The sequence below is a fragment of the Cupressus sempervirens genome, chromosome 4 (genome assembly GCF_028749045.1).
Source record: "Cupressus sempervirens isolate cs-2001-9-10 chromosome 4, ASM2874904v1, whole genome shotgun sequence".
NCBI lineage: Eukaryota > Viridiplantae > Streptophyta > Pinopsida > Cupressales > Cupressaceae > Cupressus > Cupressus sempervirens.
In genome coordinates, this window is record NC_143121.1 from 637,662,887 (window position 1) to 637,681,719 (window position 18,833).

Here is an 18,833-nt window from a genome sequence, read left to right on the forward strand (position 1 = left end):
CTCCTACTTAGCCAGTGTTGTTAGATGACCAAGTAATTTGGCTAGACTTGGGTGATGAAGATCCAGAGGTCAATTCCATCCATTATCTAATTATGATAGGATGAGAGTGATTTGTGGCCTCTTGAGAAGAAGATGTGATAATTTCATCTATTATCATGAATGAATATAGAGTAGAAGCTCAAGTGTGTCCTCAAGTTGATTACATCCTAGAAACTATGTTACCACCTTTGAAAACACCCCAATATTTTAAAGCTTCCCAATTCCTTCACTCCTTATTACCTCATGAGATGGATTATTCTCATGTTTCCTAGTTATTCATGATAGATAAGGTTATTAAGATGGAAGTTGGCCTAGAAAGAGAGTTCAATGTAAACAATGCCTTATCACCTTCTCATCAAAAAATTATATTGTAATTACTACAGGAGAATCAAAAAGAATTTTCTTGGGACTACATGGAAATGAAAGGACTAGATCATATGCTTTGCATTCACAAGATTTACATCAGTCTTGATTTCAAACCTAGTCAATAGCCTTAGAGGAGAATTAACCCTATTTTGAAGGATACACTTAAGAATGAATTGTAGCAAGGATTAAGTGTTGGTTTTATTTACCTCATCTCTGATAGCCAGTGGGTCTTAGCACTAGTTATAGTACCAAAGAAGGGAGGAAATGGAGAGTTTGTGTCAACTGTAGAGAGCTTAATTAAACCACTAAGAAAGACCACTTTTCCTAACCATTTATAGATCAGGGTCTTGACAACCTAGGTGGCAAGAAATATTTATCTTTTCTAGATGGTTTTAGTGGTTATATTTAGATACAAATAACTCTAGAGGATCAAGAAAAAAAAATTCACATGCCCATGGGTTAGTTTTCCCTACTCAGTCTTAGCCTTTGGCCTATGTAATTCCCCACCCATATTCCAGTGAGTTGTTAGAAGTATCCTTTCAGATATATCCTTTGACTGTATGGAGATTTACATGGATGATTTTACTATTTATGTTATGAAGGGTGCTCCCCTTAATACCATAACCATAACAGAAACAAAGAAACAACAAGTGCGAGAACAAAAGATGGACTACTTATTTATTCTAGAAATGTTGAATTACATAATTCAGAAGTACAATATGATAACCCATACGGGCTCCTTCATTATAGTAAACTACATGATAAGCTGTGAACTATCACCTAGAGCTATTCTAGACAATGTTTGGGCCTTTCTTAAATAGGTAGTTTTATGCTACCTAGGAAGGTTCTAGACATTGAAACTTAATATCTAGGGCCAACAGACCCTAACAATACATATAGAGTTGGAAAAATGCATCTTTGACAATTATTTTAAATATTTTGGGTAGCCCAACTTTGGAAGGTCATAACTCTTGAAATGTTGCTCTAATTGGCTATTATAACCACTTTTTGGAAATGCCAGCTCATGATCTATAGGCTCAAAATGGTGCTAGTGCCCTTCCATCAAGTTTTTAGATCTCATACAGGCAATCTAAGGCCTCCAACAGTGAGCTTGAAGATTTTTTTGCAAATTTTTCCACTGAAAATCTACAATAACTTTTCTGATAATTAAGCTTGAGCAATGAGATTTTTATGGTAGGCTTAAAACTCTAAAATGAACCTTCATGTAGAAAATGAGAATATTCTAAGCTCATATGGAAAAAATTACTAAAAATAGCAAGTTCCCATAAATATTAACCACCCTATCTACTAGTCCTTATTAAAATAGAAAAGACTAAAAATAAAATATTTTTGGGTGATGCAAGATTGCTCTTACATCCAGGATGGTCATGCATTAGGCACCCGAGGTAATTTGAGAAGTAACTCTAGCATGTCTTATGTGTTTAGAGGAAAATCAAGATGGTTAACCTCCTCCTTTGCTAGCCATGATGAATCCTCAGCTAGCCTTCCTTTCCATTTGACTAGATATTCATCATAAGTTCTATTATTGGTAGATTTTTCAACACAATTATCTAATATCTCCTTAATCTCCTTTGTAGCTAAACTAGTTATTGGAATACTCCATTGCACTTTTGCAACTTCATCTCCATCACCTCCTTCATAATACTCTATCAAATAAAAAATATTAAATACTGGTGAAATATTTAATTCAGTGGCAACTCTACTTCATAAGAATTTCTAGAATAATGCCTTTTCACTATCTTGCATGATCCAAACTTCTTCATCTTCAGCTTATTATATGTACCCACTGGAAAATGCTCTTTTCTCAAATGAATGATTACTTCATCACCAATATGAAATTCCTTATATATCCTTTTCACATTTTTCTTAACCATGTACTTGTATATCCAAAATTTGGGGCCTCTGATCCTCACATACACTTCAACATAGTCCTTACCTGCAAGATAATTGGATTGTTTATCAAAAAGATCCAATAGAATGACCCATTTCCCTCTAACTAGAAGGATTTTTCCTATTTTCTCTCATACCGAGAAACAAGCAACTAAACCTTTTATTATGAAGGATTTCATACAACTTTATAATCATGCAATTGATGTAAATGAGAAATGTAGTTTAACCTAGGAATAAGAAAAAACATTTAATATATATGTATGCATTATATTAAACTAGATGATATTGATGCTAAGCAATGGAAAGCTATGATAACATAAAACAAGTGAGTATGAAATTTGATAGAGATTCAATGTGATTCAAATTCCCACCTCCATAATGAGGAATTAGGAGTCTCCTAAATAGAATTCCCAAAATCCACCAATGGTCAAGATTAATTGGGATGAATGGTCGAGATTAGAAATGACATTCAGTTAAAATGGAAAGTTTCCTTAAGAGAAGGAAGGTAACTAATTTCTTTTGAGTGGAATAAGGAATTAATTGATTTGTTTACTTTTTTGATTTTGGTCAACTAAGAGTTTCCATTTTTGGACTGAAGAGAGAATATTGGAGAAGATATTTGATTTAGGGAAATTAAATATGACCTCATAATTGAGTATTCCAAATTGAATAATTAAATTCAATAATTAGAATGAGAATATTTAATTAAATAAAATATATTTAATTCCTCATGTATATTAACTAAAAGGGGTGAATTAAATTAAATGAAAGTACTAAGACTTATAATTAAATTAATTCAATTAAAAGGTTAATTTAGCCAATTCAATGAATATTCGTGAATTAATTAAAGTAATTGATTAATACAGATTAATGATTTTATGCATTTGAAACTTAGGTTGAGTAGAGATTATTAGAATTAGAATTTCCTAGTGACATAAGACTTTAGGGTTGATCAAATAGACTCTAATTGGTTAACATGGCAATGAGCCAATTTTGGGGTATTACATTTTGTCCCTCTTTGAATGAATATGCGAGTAACATGTTCAATTCAAAAAAAATCAAAAAGCATGATGCACAAATCAAGAAATGAGATTGATTCTACAATTTGATGATGCAAAACCCATCAATAAGCTTTTAAAGATTATCTTCAGAATGGAGCTTAACCTTAAGGGATCTAGATAGAACACCTAGATAACTAGATTGATAAGATTGGTTATGAAATTGATGACATGGAGACCAATTGATAAGCTTTTAAAAATTATCTCTAGAATGGAGCTTGACCTTAAGGGAGCTAGATAGAACACCTAGATACCTAGATTAATAAGATTGGTTCTGAAATTGATGAGATAGAGATCAACTAATAAACTTTTAAAAATTAGCTCTAGAATGGAGCTTAACCTTAAGGGATCCAGATAGAACACCTAGATACTTAGATTGATAAGATTGGTTCTAAAATTGATGACACAGAGACCAATTGATAAGCTTTTAAAGGTTATCTCTAGAAAGGAGCTTAACCCTAAGGGATCTAGATAGAAGACCTAGATACCTAAGATGAATAAGCTTTTAAAGATTATCTCTATAATGGAGCTTAATCTTAAGGGATCCAAGTAGAACACCTAAATACCTAAATTGAAAAGCTTTTAAAGATTATCTCTAGAATGGAGCTTAATCTTAAGGGATCCTTATAGAGCACCTAGATACCTAAGAATAAAAGATAAAAAGATCCAATCATGAGTCATAGAATCATTCTTAGAATGAGGCTTGATCATCAAGAGTCAGGGTTTAGATTGTCCCAATACTTGTCCATCAAACTCTGACAAAAAATATTATAAGGTTGATCAGCTGATCAAAAGATGAGATAGATGAAAAAGATGCCAAATAGGGGAGAAGAAGATGCCCCAAGTAATGAAATTACCAGAGTAATGAGGACATAAGATGGGAACAAGATGCCTTTAGCAATGAAGATTCAGATTGAGTCAGAATTTAGATTCAATGATGTAATCATCCTACCCCCTCAGAAGTGAAATTGAAAGATGACACACTAGAAATATGATGTGAAGTAGTATATTGGGAGATAAAAAAGAAATTCAAGATTCAATAAAATATAGAAGACATCAAGATGATTAAAAGATAATTCGGAGTCAATGCAACATGATTTCAAGGTCCAAAAGGCCAAGTTTGACCAAAAGTTGACCAAATTTGACCATAGTTGACTTGAGCTGAGTTTTTCTAGAATAAATTTTGAAAATTTGAAGAATTTTGAGGTGAAAAGGTTCTAAGAGTCACAAAGTATCAAAAAAGTTTGGATTGCATGCATTCAATTGCATGGGTCCCAAAATTTTAAAATGTATTTTTGAGCTACTTAAGTGTGTCAAATTTTGAATTCAATCCCCAAAATGGATTCAAAGTAGTCAAATTAGCTAGTGGATGATTTTTGCGCAAATCAGAGCACTTTGAAAAATTAGGTCAAAACCTATATAAGGTCCCAAAGGGTCATTTTCAAATCATTTGTGGTTTTTGTCTTTAGTGAAGAAGAGAGATCAGAGGTGAGAATGGCAGCTCCCATGCATATGCACTATTTTGAGTGATCCCAATGACATAGTTGGCTGGTGGACTATAGAAGTCTGGTGAGTAGTCGATAATCCCACTTCACATTTAATTTTTGACACTTTTTTTGAGTCATATTTAGCATTTTTTTTGCATTTTTCAATTTTTGTTTGTTGATCCTCACACAAGGGTTTCATTTCTTAGGTGGGCCCAGTCTTCCTTCACACAAAGACACACCATATTGGTGTTTTTTTGCTTGGGCTAGTGAGGGTTCTCACCTGTGAGATAGCCACCTCTTGTGCGAGATGCACATGATAGTGGGAGCATCTTGCCTAGTGTTTTGCCAATTTTTGCACAAGGAAATTCTTTCTTGCATGAAGATGTGAATTCTTGCATGAGAAAGCACTTTCTCATAGGAAAAAATGGTGTCACTTTCAGCTTTTTAAGTTCAACTTTTAGTCGTTTCATTAGATTTTCCTTCAATGATTGACCATTTGTCTATTGTTGTTGGTTGTGTGTTAGGTTGTCTTTGATGACACCAGATTTAGGTCCCACTATCTACCCTACGGAGCTCTGTTGTAGAGTCTGGATGAGGCCGACATGGCACATATTGATAGATTAGGGTTATCACATCTATGCCAGATCCCAGTAGTGCTAGTGAGTCATGGCTCATTGACTACATTGGTGGAGCATTTCCATTTAGAGATGAATAATTTCCACCTACCCCAGGGAGAGATGACCATCATGCCAGAGGACATCTACCAGATCCTACACATACCATTCCATGGGCTGTGAGTCATCTATGACACAGTGTTGAGAGTAGGTATAGAGGTACTATGAACCATCTTTCAGTGAGAGTTGGTTATAGGGTGAGCCATCACATGGGACAAGCTTGTCCATACATATGGCCTTACACATCGATTAGCTTTAGTCTTGGCTATATTCATCAGTTTTTTCTTAGTACCAGATAGAGGGAAGCATGGGTTGGATTGTGGTTGGGGTGTGATGCTGCAAAGGATGCTAGATGCTCCTAAGAGATTTGGGTGGGGATAGTGCATGCTAGCCCATATGTTCTATGAGATGCAGAAGATTTTTTACCATGAGTAGAAGAGTATGGCTACTAGTCGAGTCTATGTTTTACAGATCTAGAAATGGGAGCACCTACTAGTCACTAAACCCATTTTTGAGGATGCACAGGAGCCCATGGACCATATATTTTAGATATAGGGGCTAGCTTACCCAGACAGGTCTAGAAAAGACCTAGTACTAGAGTGCATGTCTTGATGACCTAATATCCATCGTATGGCAGCACTAGAGAGAGACTGAGGATTGGGATGATGCTCCTTAGGAGCTAAGTGAGATGTTTGCATTGTGACCACTAATAAGCCAAGCTACATAGATTATTGAGAGATTTCCCATCACTCACATATGGCAATAGTATGAGTAACCACAAAGCATTAGTCAGGAGTATTGCTCATATGTGTGATTAACTAGAGATCTAGAGTAGGGATGGTCGATGAGGTTGGACCTAGGGAGGTTGATGATCGATGTGCATAACCTATTTGCAATATAGTGGGACTATTTGCCAGTTGTAGTAGATGTCGGGATGATGCCTACCTACTAGGCATATTTTGTCAGCCATCCCTTACCATAGTTCATAGACTCATTAGGGATGGCATCTCCTAGACCATAGATACCTCAGTAGGTACCACTATAGGGACCAACATAGTAGCTACCACAGGGACCACTAGAGTAGGTGAGACATTGGGTGAGGTAGGTATAGATTCCCCATAACAGATGGGGTTAGATCTAGGTGTTGGTGGTAGTAGGTCAGAGTAGGGTCAACAATAGATACCACTCACGGAGGAGTAGGCATTGGCTAAGCAAAAGGCCAAGTAGTTAGATGAGGAGATGTAGGACTAGCCTACTACCAAGCACCAAGATGTGCTAAGGATGGCTAGAGAGTGGATACGATAGAATTCCTAGCAGCTAGGGGAGTTGCAGATACAGGAGGTTGTACATGATACTCGGATAGCCAAGTGAGACTATAAGATCCTTGGGCTATGGGAGCAATTATAGGAAGCTGGCCGAAGAGGAGAGCAGCTATAGGATGAGGTCCAATTACAGGTGGCTTGAGTGGCCTACTACTTTGCAATGTATTCCATAGTTGTGCCTGATGAGGCTCAACATGTACCCAGATTCTCACAGTATGCTCAAGATTTAGGAGTTGCACACCCATTGGCCAGGCCAGATATGCCATCGCCTCCTCCTCCTCCTCTAGGAGGTGAGGGTGTTGGGGAGAGCTAGACTTGATTTTTTTGTCTTTGAGTTTTTGATCTAGCTATGTATTGATTGGTGTGCCAACACCATTTTGTATCATTTTTTATCAACAGGGCTCAAGTAGTGCTCATTTTTGTACTGACATATTCTTTGAAACTTACACACACACACACACAGATATATATATATATATATATATATATATATATATATATATATATATATATATATATATATATATATATATATATATATATATATATATATATATATATATATATATATATATATATATATATATATATATATATATATATAGTCAAGTATCATGTACATGCCATTGTCATTGTCTTTCTTTTATTTTGATGTACATGCGATGTTTATGCTATGGTTATGAGGTGTAGTCATTGATGCAATGTATGGATGCATAGTTGATTTGATTTGTAAATGTAGTATAGATGAAATGAATTATGAACTTATGGATGAAATGCACATGTGAAGGGATTAACACTTCATGTAGTGTTTCATGTTTTTTTCTTGACAATGATAGGTATCCCATCGAGGAGCATGAGAGGAAGAGCCAAAGAATCGAATGCTTTTGCAGCCATGAAGAATCATGATACTTTCAAGAGAACAACAATCCCTTGTCACAAAAGATGGAAGTAGATTTTCAATAAAATCATGTGCTTAGCCAAGTGAAGTATGTAATTCCAACCTATGCTAGATGCAACCTTAAACTAGATGCAACCCTAGGTTTGGTTACCAAGCTTCAACAATTATCATCATTGAGCATATAGGAAAACCCTATATGTCATACAATTCCCACTGACATTGCAATCATGAGAATATGAATAGGACATCTATTCTAGTTTTGTTAGGATGAAATGCAAGCATTTGAGGAACAAGAAGCTAGAATGACCTGAACATGTATCCCTTTTAATGTAGCAAGTTAACATAAGCATCAAAGCATAAATGCTAGGATGACTAGAATGTTGCTTGCATGTAGACACACTAGACACACAATAGATCCATCTTATACTAAGCATCAAAGCATAAATGCTAGGATGACTAGAATGTTGCTTGCATGTAGACACACTAGACACATAATAGATCCATCTTATACTAAGTAATCGGTAAGTGTTCTATCCACAACAACCCTTGCATTTGTAACCTAAGATAGAAGTGTGCTAGATATACTCATAGTGACCCATATGTTCACTTAGTAGAATGAGTATCAGTATTTACTATAGCATGAAGAATTCACTCCAACAAGCAAGGAAAGGAACCAATGTTATCAATGTATCCATATAAAAGGAGTCGAGGTACACAAGGCCATCCAATACAAGATAGAGGTTCTTATAGTGGACACTCCCCTTATATGGTTGCTTCAAATTATTGGAACTAAACCAAAAATAGAAAGAAAAGAAAAGATCATGCCCCTAGTCATTTCTTCTCTAGTCAAAAATGACATCATTGACTTGCTCAAGGAGACATGATGAAGTGAAAGTGAAACAAAAAAATAAAATACTTAGCATATCCAAACAAGTATATCATTTTGAGTTTTTGTGTTATAGAATTGATGTCAAGTGTCAATGTCTAGAACATGGATGAAAGAAATCTCTTTAGTAGGGTGATGATAGTAGATAGATGTAGTCAGGATGACTGGTGACTGAAGTCAAATAGGAATCTTCAATGTGAAGAACCTGAGTAGAACTGAGCAATAGTAGACAGATTCAACTAGAATGATTAGTGATTGTCATGAAAGAGATTCAATGAGGAGAATCTCGACAAAGAGTGACACTAGTGATAGTAGGTGTATATGAGAAAGCGTTAGTATGCTAATAGAAACCAAATTTAAATAAATCTTCTACAAACTAAACAAAATTCATAAACTTCAAGATAGACTAAGATGAGCTCTTAATTGAGAATATGAGCCATTAATGGGCTCTCTCAATAAGAAGCTCTCTTGTTGAGTAGCTTTGTCTAAATATATAGGATGTATGCTCAAGCTTTATGCTTCAAAAAGGGCTTCAATGGATGATTGTGGATTTTTGGTGTGGATAGATGGCTTTAGTATGGATTTGGCTCTCAAAATAGCATTATAACTTTAGTTCATGGATTGTGTTCTTTTGCAAAGGGGAAGGATCCAATTTATAGGCAAGAGGCTTGAGGGTTTGAGGGATAAGATGCAAGGATGGGAAAAAGCTCATGGAGGGCTTAGATTGCATGAGAGGAGAGCACATGGATTGTGCTTCCTTATAGCCAATCAAGGAGTGACACATGTCACATGGTGAGAGGATGGAGGAAAGGGGAAGGATGAGTCAACAAAGGAGGCTAGAGGGATAAAATCCTCATAAAGACCCTCATAATGACTTGTAAGAGCAATAAAAGGGCTTGTAAGAGTCATTTATGACCTAGTGGACTTCATAAAGTTTTATGGTTGAGATATTTTGAGGGTGATGAGAGAAATTTCGACTTGGACTTGATTAGGAAGGTTTTAAGCTTGCTTAGGCTTGTGCAAATGATTAGAGGATGGATTAGGATGGTTTAGGATTAGCTTAGGGATAGGCAAGTGGATGGCATTTAATGAGGGTGGGTGAAGGAGGAGATATTTGTTAACTTTGGCTTGGGTTAGTAAGTTTTAACCCATGTTTAGGGAATGTGACAAGGTTAGGAGGGGATTAGGATTAGGTTTAAAGACATCTTCTAGAAGAGTCTAGATTTTGGATGAGGATAAAGACTTTCTAGAATAGTCTAGAATTTCCTAGGATGAGGATGAAAACTTTCTAGAAGAGTCTAGAACTTCTTAGGATGAGGATAAATTAGATTTTTAGGAAATAAATAAAGTTTTATTTATTTCAAGGGTTTGGGTTGAGGAGATATTTATTAAAACTTTTTTTAATAAACATGAGGATTAATATTTAATCTTAATTAAATATTTTGAGTTGGGATTAGGGGTAGCAAATGATGGGATTAGCCTTTAACCAAAATTAAAGAAGGATTAGAAGATTTTGGAAGAGGTTATTGGTCATAAAGAAATTGGCCAAGTTTTGGGTAAAAAATAAATTTTTAATTTATTTTAGGATTTTTGGTCAATTTATTAATTAAATAATTAATAAATAAGGAAATAATGTTTAAATAAGATTTAAACATTTTTGGGAGGGATTTCTTAATTAAATATTTTTAATTAAGATAAAGGGATTTAATGGCATAAAAATTAATTAAATAATTAATTAATTAATAAATGATGATGTCATCAGGACTTTTTCAGAAAATAAAAATACTTTATTTTCTAAAGGTTTTTAGGTGTCTACATTTTGCCCCTCTTTGATGTGATGCCGCAAGTGGCATGGCATCAAAGATAAGAAAATAAGATGCCCAAGGCTAGAGCAGAAGAGGAGAGAATGGACTGTGAGATGCCCCCTCAAGAAGGTAGCGAGGAGAGAAAGCGAGGCTCGATGGCTTCTTGAAAAGTACAAGAATCTGAGATGAGCAAGGAGACTCAGATTGGCAAAGAGAAGGGGCTGAATTAGCTCAAACTCTCACTATGGGAGAATGATAAAGGAGAATCAGATGCACAAGAGGAAGCAAGCTTAAGACCTTAGGGAAGGTGGAGGATGAAGGAGCAGAGCACTATAAAAAGGAATCTAGGATAGGGAGATGGATGAGGGGATTAAAAAGCTGATGCAACAGGATTTCAAAGATTTAGATTAGTGGAAGATGGGTTTCGAAGATCCCTAGGACTAGGATTGTGGATCTCAAAAGATGAGGCTTGGTGGATTGATTTGGATTGGTGGATCCCTAAGACTAGGATTGTGGATCCCTAAAGCTAAGAGTGATGAGTGATTCAAAGAGATATTGATGCATAAGCTGGGGTAGGAGAGATGGATGCTGGATATGGATGGGGGATAATGGAGATGAAGGAAAACCATTGAAGCTTTTTGAGCGGGGGGATACTTCAAAGAGAAGTACCACCATGTAGTTGAGCACTAGATTTGCTATAGGACTGTTGTTTAATTGCCAAGGTTACCAAGAACATCAAGGCCTTTTCACCAACCGTCCAAAGGATTGACAAACTAACTCAAAACAAACATGCAAGGATTGCCCCAACATCACACATGAATCCTAGAGGAAGCAGCATGGAAACGACATTGGAGAACCCACAAGCAGAAAAGAAAAACAAACGAAAGACCTGATCAAGACCTTACGCTCTAATTGCCCCATTCGCAGCATACCATGATATGGAAGATCATGGCAACCTTGAGGAGGGAACAAGGAGATTGCTTGGAAAAGATACTTCAAGACCCAAAAGGGAAGATCCCAAACCAAAAGAAAGTGAAAATCCAAAAGAGAACCATTTTCCAACAAGATGGGTAGGACGAGGTACTAATGGACCAAGATCAGACATGAGGAAAGCTATATCCTGCAAGGACCTATCGGAGAGCACCTAAGCTGGTGGATTTGGATGAGTGATGCGTCTGGCAAGCTGAACTAAGAAAGATAACACTTTGGTGATAGGAAATCTAGCTAAAAGATGCATTGGAATATCTAACCAAAGTGTGCGATGTGTGCAAGATGTTGACCAAGGATGAATTGACACGAACGCTGGATAGATACAATGGTACTAAGCTAAAGAGGATGTGCTGATGGACCAAGATATGTTACAAATGTACAAGTTTTTTCATGTTTTTGTTTTTGTGAGATGGAAATGTTTGTGAAGGATGGGATGTCTATAATAGGTGATAGGTGGATAGGTAGATGGTTTGCGAAAAGATTAAGTGAAAATGGGGTTTTGTGTGTGCACATGATAGTATACAAGCTAGGATACAAGATTATTTATAGGCTGGAATATGGTACAAACCTTGGACAAGATTCGGATAGACAAGGTATGGTACAAGATTTACAAGGTATAATACAAGCTTTGGTACAAGATTTACAAGCTGTACAGGAGGTATTTACAAGCTTCATCAGATTTTGGATATTTGGTTGGAACACCAAGAGAACAAGCAAGTGTGTCTTATGGGATGGTGGGTAAATGGATGAGGGATAGGATAGTGATAGATAATGGATTAGTCTTTAGTACACAAGGCACCTGAATTACCAGGTTTTCACCAAGGTACCTATCCAAGGTGCTTGAATTGCCAAGTTTTCACCATTGGACGCTTATTTCTCTTTACTATTTTTTTCTTTTGTATTTTTCAAAAGCCTGGTATACCAATGATCTTCAAGCATAGAACTTCTTGAGATGAATAATGTTAGTAGGATCATTCAAGAGTTCTCCTTCTAGTGTAGATAGCTGATAAGCTCCAGAGCCAAAGGAAGCAGTGACAACATAAGGACCAAGCCATGTAGGTTCAAACCTGCCTTTCTTTTCTCGATCTACTTGGAATTTCATGTTTTCTTTGAGGACCATGTCACCTGGCTGAAAGTGTCATGGAAGCACCTTCTTGTTGAAATTTCTTTTGAGACGAGTTTGATAGACTGTGAGATGATCATAGGCTTGTTGCCACTTCTCGTCTAAGAGATCTAGCTGGGTGAGTCGAGCTACTCTATATTCTTCATCTGATATTTACCCTTGCAAAGATATGCGCAAGGAGGGAAGTTCAACCTCTATAGGTAATACCGCTTTGGCACCATAGACTAGGGAGTATGGAGTTGTGCCTATGGATGTACGGAAGGAAGTTCGATAGGCCCATAGGGCTGGATTTATTTGTAGGTTCCAATCATGGCCGGAATCATTAACAACTTTCTTTAGAATTTTGAGGAGGGTTTTGTTAGTTGCCTCTACCTGGCCGTTACCTTGTGGGAAATATGGGCTAGAAAAGTGGTGATGGATGCGGAGGGAAGTGCATAATTCTTCCATGTTGAGATTTTCAAAGTTACCTCCGTGGTCGGTGAAGATGGTGGATGGGATGACGAAGCGGCAAACAATGTGGTACAAGATGAACTTGGAGACCTGAACTCCTATAGCTAAGACTAGGGGGACTGCTTCCACCCATTTAGGGAAATAGTCTGTAGCTATTATTATCCATTTATGTCCATCAAATGAGAGGGGTGTGATAGTTCCAACTAGATCAAGGTCCCAACAAGCAAAAGGCCAAGGTGGTGCAATAGGCTATAGATCCTATGCCAGAGCGTGCACAAGATTTGCATGCTGCTGACATGGGAGACACTTTCTGACAAAGTCACAGGAGTCTTCTTCAATGGTAGGCCAATAGTAGCCTGCTCTAAGGATTTGTCGCACTAGGACAATACCACTCGTGTGGGCACCACAAAGTCCAGAGTGTACTTCCTTTAACACCATCGCGGCCTCATTTTGGTCTAAACATCGAGAGGGAGTATCGTGATAACCCCGACGATATAGGGTATTAGCTATGATAACATAGCGGGATGATTTTTGGATGAGGTTCTGGCGTTGGGTACGTGTGAGGTGAGGGGATATGATACCATCGTTAAGGTAAGCGTGAATCTCATGGTACCAAGGGGATTGGGGACCAACCAAGATACAAACACGGTTTGAATCCTCATTCGCATAGGCGGGTGTGAGGAGCTGCTCCACTAAAAACTCATACTGTGTAGCTGCTTGGGGAATTTCCAAGAGCGAGCCTATAGTAGCCATAGCATTTGCTACTTTGTTCTGTATTCAAGGCACTTGTGTAAACTGAAGCTTTGTAAAATGTTGGGTTAGCTGATCAACCAGCTCTTTGTAGGGTAATAGCTTTTCATCTTTGGTTTGATATTCATTTAGGGCTTGCTTGATGATGAGCTGAGAATCGCCAAAGATTTGTAGCTCAACAATGTTCCATTCTGCAGCTATCTTTAATCCTGCTATGAGGGCCTCATATTCAGCTATATTGTTGGTGCTAGGGAATTGTAGCTTGAAGGATTTTGGAATGTAACCTCGTTGAGGTGTGACCAACAATATTCCTGCCCCTGATCCATGAGATGTGTATGAGCCATCAAAATAAAGTTTCCATGGGGGTTGTTCTCCAATCAGACAGATATGCTCATCTGGAAATTCTATGATCAATGGATAAGCATCTATTAGAGGTGCATCAGCTAGGTGATCTGCTATAGCTTGCCCTTTGATTGCCTTTCTATCCACATACTGGATGTCAAATTCACTCAGGAGCATAACCCATTTGGCCAAACGGCCTATAAGTGTTGTTCTAGAGAGCATATACTTGAGAGGGTCAATCTTGGAGACTAGTTGGATGGTATGACTTAGCATGTAATGGCGAAGCTTTTGAGTTGAGAAAACAACTGCCAAACAAGCTTTTTCCATAGGAGTGTAATTGAGTTCATAACCAACTAGGGTTCTACTGATGTAGTAGATGGCTCTTTCTCTGTTGTAGTCATCAAGCTGTGCTAGAAGTGCCCCTAGAGCAGTAGGTGTTGCTGATATGTACAAAATCAGGGGACGACTAGGAATTGGTGGAACCAAGATAGGGGGATTGATGAGATACTGCTTGAGATGGTCGAAGCTGCATTGACATAAAGGATCCCACTTGAAGTTCTCATCCTTCTTCAGTAAATGTGAAAATGGTGTACACTTATCTGCAAGCTGGGAGATGAAGCGCCGAATAGATTGGAGCTTTCCTTGAACAGAGTGAAGCTGTCGCAGTGTGGGGAGGAGGCATGTCTAAGATAGCCTTGACCTTCTTGGGTTCGATCTCTATACCTCGTTTAGAAACTATGAAACCTAGAAGCTTGCCAGATGTGACCCCAAAGACACATTTCTTGGGATTTAGCATGAGATGATATTTGGCTAACCTATCAAAGACTTTCTCCAGGTCAGCAAGATGATCCATGAAGGTATGAGACTTGACCAAGATATCATCCACATAATCCTCCAAAATGCTATGGATGAGATCATGAAAAATGGCTGTCATAGCTCTTTGATAGGTAGCCCTAGCATTCTTTAGGCCAAAAGGCATCATGTTGTAGCAAAAGGTTCCCCAAGGGGTAGTGAATGTTGTCTTATGCTGATCCTCTTCTACAATCTTGATTTGATTATACCCAGAAAATCCATCCATGAGGGACAAAATTTCATGTCCAGTTGTAAGATCTACAATCATATCTATTTTGGGCAAGGGAAAATCATCTTTTGGACAAGCTTTGTTAAGATCTCTAAAATCAGTGCAGATTCTGATGTCACCGGAAGGTTTAGTGACAGGGACCATGTTGGAGATCCACTCTGAGTAGTCGATAGGTCGGATAACCTTAGCAGCTAACATTCTTTCTAATTCAGCTTTGACCAATAATGCCACCTTGGGGTGCATTTTTCTAAACTTTTGTCTGACGGGCTTGATCTTTGGATCAACTGTAAGATGATGAACTACAAGCTTTGGATCAAGTCCTGGCATGTCTTGATATGACCATGCAAATCATCCAATGTTCTCTCTTAAGACCTCAAAGAGGAGGTCAGCTTGGTCTTGTGATAGGGATGCAGCAATGTGAACAAGTCTGGGGATCTCTGATGAACCAATGTTGACTTCTCGAGTATCCTCAATTAGAATAGAAGACACCTTTGGTCGATTATCTTGAGGAGGCAATGCTAAATCCTCATGTTCTTCTGGATTTTCTTGCTCAGTGGTTCTCTTCGTTGCCTTAGCTAGTCTTAGATTCACCTTAGTTCCAATTTTGGGTGTATCAGAACTAGGTTGGGGATTTTCTCAAAAATACCCCTTGGGATCTAGCTTGTAGATATAGGCAGAATCTGGCTTTGTTTTCTTGTGAGGAGTTTCAACTCCCATGAATCTTAGAAGTGCCTCCTCTGATGTGAACTCATCGATGTGTATGACACTTGGTTGGTCCCAATCTATGAGTTGTGGATGGGCGAGTGGTAGGTCAATGAGGTGGATGGATAGTTCTTGGAGAACAGAGTCTTCGAGGGAGATTTGGTCTAGGATATCGTCGTAGGCTCTATTTTCAACTTCCTCAGGAATGTCTTCGATTTTGACAAGGTTGCGGTGAATGTTTAAAAAAGCATGACCATTCTCATTGGTGCCCCCAATTGTGGGTATGCCAAAGCCGAGACCTGACTTCGATTCCCACTTGTGTGCGTCGATGGGGCACTACATGCCTCTTTCTTTTGGTCCTAGACCACCACCTTGATAGTTCCATTTGTCAGTGATGAGCTTATGTTCTTGGGGATACTTTTGGATAAAGTGATCAAGGCGTACTTGATTTCTTTGAGGTGCATCCTTATGTAACCATTTGTTGATATCTGGAGTGAGCTCCTCATGAAGAGGGATTTTTGAGGATACAAAGGTTGTTGGGCCAAAATGTTTGTATCGAGGAGGTGGAACCTCCTCAGATTTTTGATATGTCAGTCATCCATGGGCATGTGGATCAAGTGGGAGTGTCCCGACAACAAATGCATCTGACAGACTATACTCTCCACAACCTTTGTTATTGATCTTCACGGTAGATAGGGTAGAGGCAAGGATGGTTTCTGGCTTGTTATAAGTGTGGGATGAGCTGGCGATGGATGTGCCGATATCAATTCCAGGGAAATGGTTTGTATATGAAGCTTCAACCGCATTGCAATAAGCAAAGGGTTCTGGATCGGCATGGATGGTTACCTCAGTGCCTTGATGCAGAAATTTGATGCACTGATGGTAAGTGGATGGAACAGCTTTCATGGCATGAATCCATGGGCAACCGAGGAGGATGTTAAATGGTAGGTTTAGATCAATAACATGGTAGAGTGTCTCTTGGATGACTGGCCCAACCTTGATTGGCAGCAAAATAGTTCCTTCTGTGGTTCTTTCCAAGTTGTCATAAGCTTTGATGGTGATAACCTCACTGATGATATCTGCCTCAGTATACCCAGCTTGTTTTATGAATTTTAGGGTGCAAATATTCAAGGCTGATCCATTATCTATCATTACTCTTTTTACAGCAAAGTTGGATACCATGATGGCTATGCGAAGCGAAAGGGTGTGATTTGGCTCGACCACGGGTATGTCGGTGGGTTTGAACGATAGGGCACATGAGGATGAGAGGTGTCCAACAAGATTACAAAAATTAGTAGCATTGATATCAGAAGGGACATGAGATTCTATGAGAGCACTGTCAAGGATGTTCTTGTACACAGGACTAGTGCGAAGAAGGTCTAAAATGGAGATTTGGGCTGGCATGTTCCCAAGGTGTTCCAAGATATTGTACTGGCTTTTTGATGGAGCTGATGGTGTTGGTGTAATAGGTGGGTCTGCGATGTTAAATCATGCTCTTCGAGTGGTGACTGCATACTCATTGTTTGGTCCTTGGATATTGATAACATTGACGAAAGGCTCTTTCTCGGATATACAACCTGTAAGGCTACCATAGTCTATATAGGATGAAGTGTGGTCATTGTTCTTCCCATGTTGTTAGTTTGGATAGGTGCTTTTCCAGGATTTTGGTTATGGTGTGGAGGAAAAGCATTTTGATAGATTTGTAAGCCTGCATTGGGAGAGGTTTGGGCACCAACAGTGATTTCCTTCCGATCAATGAGGTCCTGCACATAGTCTTTCAGTTTCATGCATCTGAGGGTAGTGTGACCTTTTACCCTATGAAATTTGCAGTACTCATTATCTTTGTACCATGCAGCTTTGGATTGGCTTGGGTCAATTTGCTGGGTAGGAGGAAATTTGATGAGGTTTTCTTTGACTAATTTCTCAAAACTGACATCCAATGGCTCACCAAGGGGTGTATAGTTTCTAGGTGTAGGTTGGAATCTAGGCTTTTGTCCTACAGCTACATTGATGGCATTAGCTTGATTGCTAGAACCTTGGAAGTTGGGTCTTGGATTGTGGTTTTGATAGCTTTGGTTATTCTGTTGTTGGTAGTTGATAGCTTGTTGATTTTTTGGTTGATATGGTGGGTTGGACTGGTTGTGAGAAGGACCAACAATATTCACATGTCTGGTGTCAGTGATGCCATCTGTTGCAACGTGCTTGTTTTTGTTCCAATACCTAGACTTGTCATTGGAATGTGATTGATTTTGGTTGGCTTCCTTGTAAAGCTTGACCACACCATCTTTAATGAGTCCTTGCTCAAGGATCATTCCTTTCTCTTTGATATCTTTGTAGGTTTGCAAATAGTTCATGGTCATGTGGTGAGCCAAGCTAGGATGGGCATTATCAATAAACATTTTCACCACATGGCATTCTGGCAAGGTGCAGGATATGCGGGTGGTAAGGGTTTGCCATCTTTGCAGGTATTCGGCAAGGCTTTCTCCACCTTTTTGCTTGGTGTGGACAAGATCAACTATTGATAGCTCTGTTTCAACAAGATCAGCATATTGGGCTACAAATGCCTCAGATAATTCAGCAAAGTTTTTAATTGTGCCATAGGGGATTCTATAAAACCATTCAAGAACTAGTCCAGATAAGCTTTTGGGAAAAAGGCTCAAGAGGAAGACATCATTGTATGCTACGTCCTGGCAGTGCATGTAAAATTCTTTGATATGTGTGACAGGGTCTCCTTTTCCTCTGAATTTGTCAAATTTGGGTACCTCAAAGTGTTCGGGAAATGGTGTCATGGTAATGGCTCTGTCAAATGGGTAAGGACACACATTCTCAAACTTGAATGTCTTCGGATCATTCCCTTCTTGGATGGCTTTCAGAGCTATCTTCATTTGCTCCCATTCTGAATTGATAGGTGATGGCTAGGGTGCCCCCAATGTAGGAGTGCCTTGAGGT